Genomic DNA, 6,000 nt, shown 5'->3' with positions numbered 1-6,000 from the left:
ACACACACACATAGATAAATCTTTGAGGGAAAAATGTGGTTATACCTAATGAGTGTAACCTATATAACATTAAAAGAAATCAAAGACAATTCCTAACGAAAACCATCTAGCCAAGAAGGCCCATCAAGTAGAGTGAAAAAATATGTTATTCCATCTGGTGGCCCAAGTAGACCTCTTAAAGTTGCATAAGCTTAACAACATATTTCAACTGAAAGAAAGAGTATGAAAAGAAGAAAGAGATGGCATGCATGAAGAGAAGTGCTTTTAGAACAGTGCAACGGTTTCCAATAGTCTGCTTTTTTTTTTTAACAGCTTCACAATTCCAGGGATAACTTCCTAGAAGTAAATCATTAAAACACTAGCTTCAAAAAAAAAAAAAAAGGTTGCAATCCATCTTCCCAAAAGAACACCAGAAAAGAAACATAGGGTGGCTAGGTGGTGCAGTGAGTAAAGCACCAGCCCCAGAGTCAGGAGGACCAGAGTTCAGTTCAGGCCTCAGACACTTGACACCCACACAAAAAAATTAGCTGTGTAACCTAACCCCAATTGCCCTCCAAAAGGCCAAAAAAAAATTTTTTTTTCCAGTGAAAATTTCTTGAAACGTAATTTTATGTGACTTGCAGTCTATGGACTAATCTAATTTTGATTGGTCAGCTCTGATTTTCTGTTTGGGGCTTCAGATATTAATGTATGAGCTTTGTGACTGTCTTATGATAAAGGCCAGAGGAAAATTGTTTCCTTAAATGCTGAGCAACAACCTAAATTTCCTTAAACACTACAATATTCAGGTATATTAGCTATGTTAGAAATGTCAGCAGTAAAATTAGCAGGCTTTGAGATTTTATGATTGTTTCATGGACTACTTTCTCGCCAAGAAACTACTAAGTATAACAGAAGATTCTGGTTTTTTTTCTTCAAAGTTAATTTTAAATTAAAATTAATTTTATGTAAAAAAATAACACTTATCAATGTCATAATGCCTTAATACAAAGTACTCAATGTCCAAATTATTGCACCCACAAAACCGATAAGAGTTAGGGAATGGGGGCGGGGGAGGGAGTAAACATAAGACGGAGCTTGCAGACACCATAGTACAAAGCTGAGAAGCTGGTTTTCAGAATCCTTCAACTCTTTCCATTGACCCCATCACTTAACTGTTTTTCTCTGTTACAAGGCAAGGTTCAATTCTAAGGTAGGATTATTGTTGTTAATGATAACAACAAACAATTATATAATGCTTCAAGGTTTGCAAAATGCTTTATAAATATCTCATTTGAGCCCCCACCTGAGAAATAGGTGCTCTTACTATCCCCATTTTACAGATGAAAAAATCAAGACAGAGGTTATTTGACTTGCCCTGAGTCACACAGCTACTGTGTCTCAGACTGAATTTGAACTCAGGTCTTCCTGACTCCGGGACCAGTACTTTATCTATTGCTCCAGCCCACTGCGATAGAAAAACAAAAAGCATCAATAAAACTTTTTTTTTAATTTAGTGTTGTGATTGTTATTCTCAGAATGTCCAAGGCCCCCATCAGAGACAGCAAAATTCATCATATGATTTATCTTGGGTTCTAAAGTTACCTTAGAATCATAAAAGAGAATAATTAGAACTAAATATCATGTAAACAAAGAATAAAATTTTATCTTCAGAATTCAGCAACTTGTCTTATTGCAGGGACAATGGAAGGCTTGGTTCTCCCTTCTTAATTCTATTCTTTTGTCCTGGATATTGCCAATGCAAGTTAATTTGAATAACTCTGCCCAGTGTGTTACTGCCTGGGTGCTTGGGGGGAGAGAGAGAGGACAGGACACTGAGATTCATCTGAACCTAACCTGATGGTGAGATGGAAATGGCCTTGGAAGATGGTAAGAACGAGTGTTCCTGGTCATTGGGCAGGCTTCCAACAACAAGAGCTTTTTAGAGTTGGGGGGACTAAGTCAAAGCTTAACACAGAGAGGACAAATGTCTCAAGCCAAAGGAAAGTGCCTTGAAATGTGACCCTTGTCTAGTGTTTGTCACTCAAGCAAGAGACTCAGGTGACCAAAATGGCAGAGGGAGATTTGAGGGAATTTCTCCCTTCTCTGGCTCATTGCCCTCACCTAGACCATCCGGGAACTTCATTATTTTAAACCATTCAATGAGGTATCACTAAATCTCTTTGGGAGCACACAGTTGACAAAACACAAGGAAAGAAAAAGTATATTTACATGGATTCTCCATAGTTTCTGTGGGATCTATAGCTGTGTGACTCTCACCCATTTCTCCTATCAACTCTATATTGGGACATGTTATAAGGATTTAGTTTTTCTTTCTTTTTCATTGAAGGCAGGTGTGGGGTGAGGAGAGGTAGAAAGGAGAAAAGATGGATTGTCTTTTATTAAAAAAGAATAATATAAAAGCATAGACCAAAAAGAATGATTAAATTTACCAGCAACTGTAGAAACAAAATGAATTGTACGCAGGAGGTCCACCTAAAATGCTAGGGTGCAGTTCTCTTGACATCAAATGGATACCAGTGAAGCATACAGTCTGCTGGTTATTTTGGTTCCCATGTTCTTGTTACATGATCAACCCACCTTTTCCCAGCCTCATTATCTCTGATAAAATTCTTCATGCTCTTTTTTGGTAATGTATTGCAGCTCCACCCTGTGCCTTTCCATTGTTCTTTGGGTGACCTGTCATGTTAATGCTTTGACTGTGGTGTTCTATTTCTAGGGGCTGGATGAAATCACTGGAAGAATATCAGTATAAAAAATAAGGACCCTATTTCAGGGAAAAGCTTGGGAATCACTAAAACCACTGTATTCTTTTCCCATAGCAGTCCAGTCTGCTTTCCTCCTGTTTTAGTGGTAAGGAAAGGCTTTTTTTTTTTTACTGTTTCCTGGGCATGGATTCAAAGGCACTGTCCATATCAAGGGTTTTTCTCCTTTCTTTACTATCTGGCTGCTTTTAAATGAAGAAACAAAGATTGCTGTAAGTATTGGGGTAGGAGAGAGCTTGTACTAGTGGCCTCTTCCTAGATGATTGATATAAAGCATATATCAGATGGAAGAGTATAAGAGGCAGAACAGACTAGGCTGTGACCTTGTGAGCTTCAAAGGTTAGAAAAATGAGCCACCAGAGGTCAAGAAGTAGAAAACCATGCCAGGATTCATGAGCAGTCAGAGGCAACCAAGAAAGAACTGTCTATCAGCTCCGCTGCAGGGGTGGTGGTGAATAGTTTATAGAAAATGCTTCAAGGACTGAGGAAGAATAGGGTACTGGGGGAATGCTTTGTGCTTCTGTTCATTCTAGATTTCCTAAGAAAATTGCTAAAATCTAATTGATGTTAATTGGTTAACTGATACTAAAGTGCTAACCATTGGATCAATCAATGGTAGAAAGATATGGAAGAAGTATTAACTGGCTAATAATATTGGGGGAAACCACACCAGAATGGGACTCAAAACAGTAACAATAGAAAAATAACCCCAACCCCTCAGGGGTATTCTTAGAACCCTGAAGGTAAAATGGAGCTAAACCTTATTCTGGAGGGAATCTGCCTTGCCAGTGTGAGTAGGAATTGTAATGAGCCACAAAGTTGTAGATGGGCTACATAGTACCCTTTCAGCCTCTACAACAGACATTGGGCATAAGCTTCAATTACGTATATGGCAGTCTGTTTGCAAATTTTTATCCTGGGCTCTATAGTACAGATGATCAAATGATGCAGAGTGTCATGTTTCTTTTTGCCTTTGGACATATAGTAAAACCAACTTCACAAATGCCTTTACTTGCCTCTTCAAGGAGAACCTATGAGCCATTCTTCCATTTAACTAGAACTTCCATTTTTTATTTGGTTTCACTGATAGCAAGAATATCAAAAGAGATGTGATTCCATTCATTCCTCCAGTGGTCTATCCCCTCAGTGACCACTTTACAAGGAAATCAAATTTAGAATACCAACAGCTTTGCTAATGTTTGTAGGCATTTTAAAACTTCAGGGATCCTTAGGTCTTCTGCCTGTTTTCCCACCACTGCCACATTCATTGAGGAAACAGAAAGGATATAAGCAAGGTTGTGGTCCATTTTATATTCTTTGTTTCATGGGTCTCCTTAACTAGAGAGATAATTCATCACCAGTCTTCCATAGTACTGGTCATGTGCCTCTCTCTACTTAAATTGGCTGGTCCTCAGAAAGTTAACATACTGTCATTTGCAGGACTATAATCACGACTTTTCCAAGGTCAAATGGGTAAGAAGTAGCAGAGCTGGGATTTGAATCTAGGCCTCCTGAATCCAAAACCAACACATTTTCCAAGACGCCATACCAAATAGCAATGCTGATCGAAGATCAATCTTCCCTCCATGGCACATAGAGTTTCAGCCCCTCAGAATCATTCTCTGGCTAGGGCTCCCAGCAGAGGGGGTTTACCCTAGGGAAGCTGCTTAGTACAGCTCCGTCCAGGGAACTCATGGTCAAGCCTCACCCGGCTTTCCAGTTGTGGTTCCTCCCATAGCCAACACATCATCACTCTCCTGTTGTCTTCTACAGCTCTTGACCAGTCATTACCCAGAGAGTCAGGTCCCAGTAAATATACCTTCTCTTAGAAGTTCATCTCAAGGGTATGGGGGGGAGTCTCTGGAGCTCCTTTGCTTGACCAGAGATACCTAACTTCCCAGAATCCAGCTCTTATCCCAATGCCAAAAAAGGGCCCTCACTCTGGGTTCCTCCTGTGTGCTCTAGTCTCTGCCAGCCTCCAGCCTCACAGGTTGCCCACTGATCAGAAAGACACCATTCTTCTCATTTTCCAAACTATGCTTCCATTCCCAAATCAAGTTTGGACAGAGTAAATTACATAATCAGCTAGCTTCACTACTGCTGCACTTCCTATGTTCGTGTGCCTCAGCATGACCCCCTTCTAAGTCTGGCCCCCACATGCCGTCTTTACAGCCCCTGCTGCCTGGATTGGCCGTAGTGAGCAAGGACCCCCATTCGATCATGTCACTCTTGGATTTGAAACCCTTTAGAATGCCCTTCTCCTAAGCATCTCTTTAGAGACTGTAAATACAATTCTGCAGGGTGATAAGTCTCTTGAGATTCCTGAGACATTTTTAATGCTTCACAGAGCACGAAGGAAGGAAACTAGATGCCTCTAGGTCCCCTCAGTTTTTAAAACACTGAAGGATTTGTTTTATTCCCCACCCCACCCGAAGAACACAGGCAAGCTGTGAATAACCATCACGGTAGTTATCCTTAATTCTTGCACAGTTGGTCCTTGTAGGTCAACCAGCTCTCTTTCTTATAGTTTATAAATTACACTGAAACAGTTCCTGCCGACCTGCTCATGCTGGCAGTGTTCCCAGAAGTGCCACCCCTGAAGGCATTGTTGAAATGAGCAGATCCAGAAAGTTGATCTCAGCATAAATAAAATTTCAAGCTGAGATTTAAATTTTTAGCACATTTGCAGCAGTAAAAGAAAATAGCCAGAGGAGCTTCAGCAGAATGACATCATTGAGATAACGGAATAACCATTTAAAGAGTTCAATATCAGAAAAGACGTGTAATTGTAGCATAATGTTACTTGCAATTTCCCTCAAAGCTGCTTTAAGGGTCACTATGTGCAGCTTCATATATATGCCTTGGATAAAACATATGGATCCAATCAATGGAATGCTTCATCATCTTTTTTTTTTTAATGAGGTTTTCCATATGTGGAAATAAAGAGAGATGATCAAAAACTCCTGAATTTCTTCTTGACTGGTAAAAGTACACAAAGAACATCTAGCTCATTAATTTAATGCCATTTTGTATATTTAAAAATTATATACCACAGTAAAAAGCATCTTTAAGGTTTAAAATGCGGAACACATAAACGAAGTAAAAACAACTCATATAAATATATCAAGGCTGAATGAACTTGTAGAGCATATTCCCCTATAAACAAGCATGGAGTAAAAAGAAAGGTGACTTTGGGTGATCAGGCCTTTGGGATAATAAATTTTCTAGCTACTAC

Source organism: Petaurus breviceps, unplaced genomic scaffold, assembly GCF_028583685.1.
Source record: "Petaurus breviceps papuanus isolate PSGF00001 unplaced genomic scaffold, PetGlider_PUasm1.0 185, whole genome shotgun sequence".
NCBI classification, from domain to species: Eukaryota; Metazoa; Chordata; class Mammalia; order Diprotodontia; family Petauridae; genus Petaurus; species Petaurus breviceps.
The sequence above is the reverse complement of the archived record's forward strand: the minus strand, read 5'-3'. Positions refer to the sequence as shown.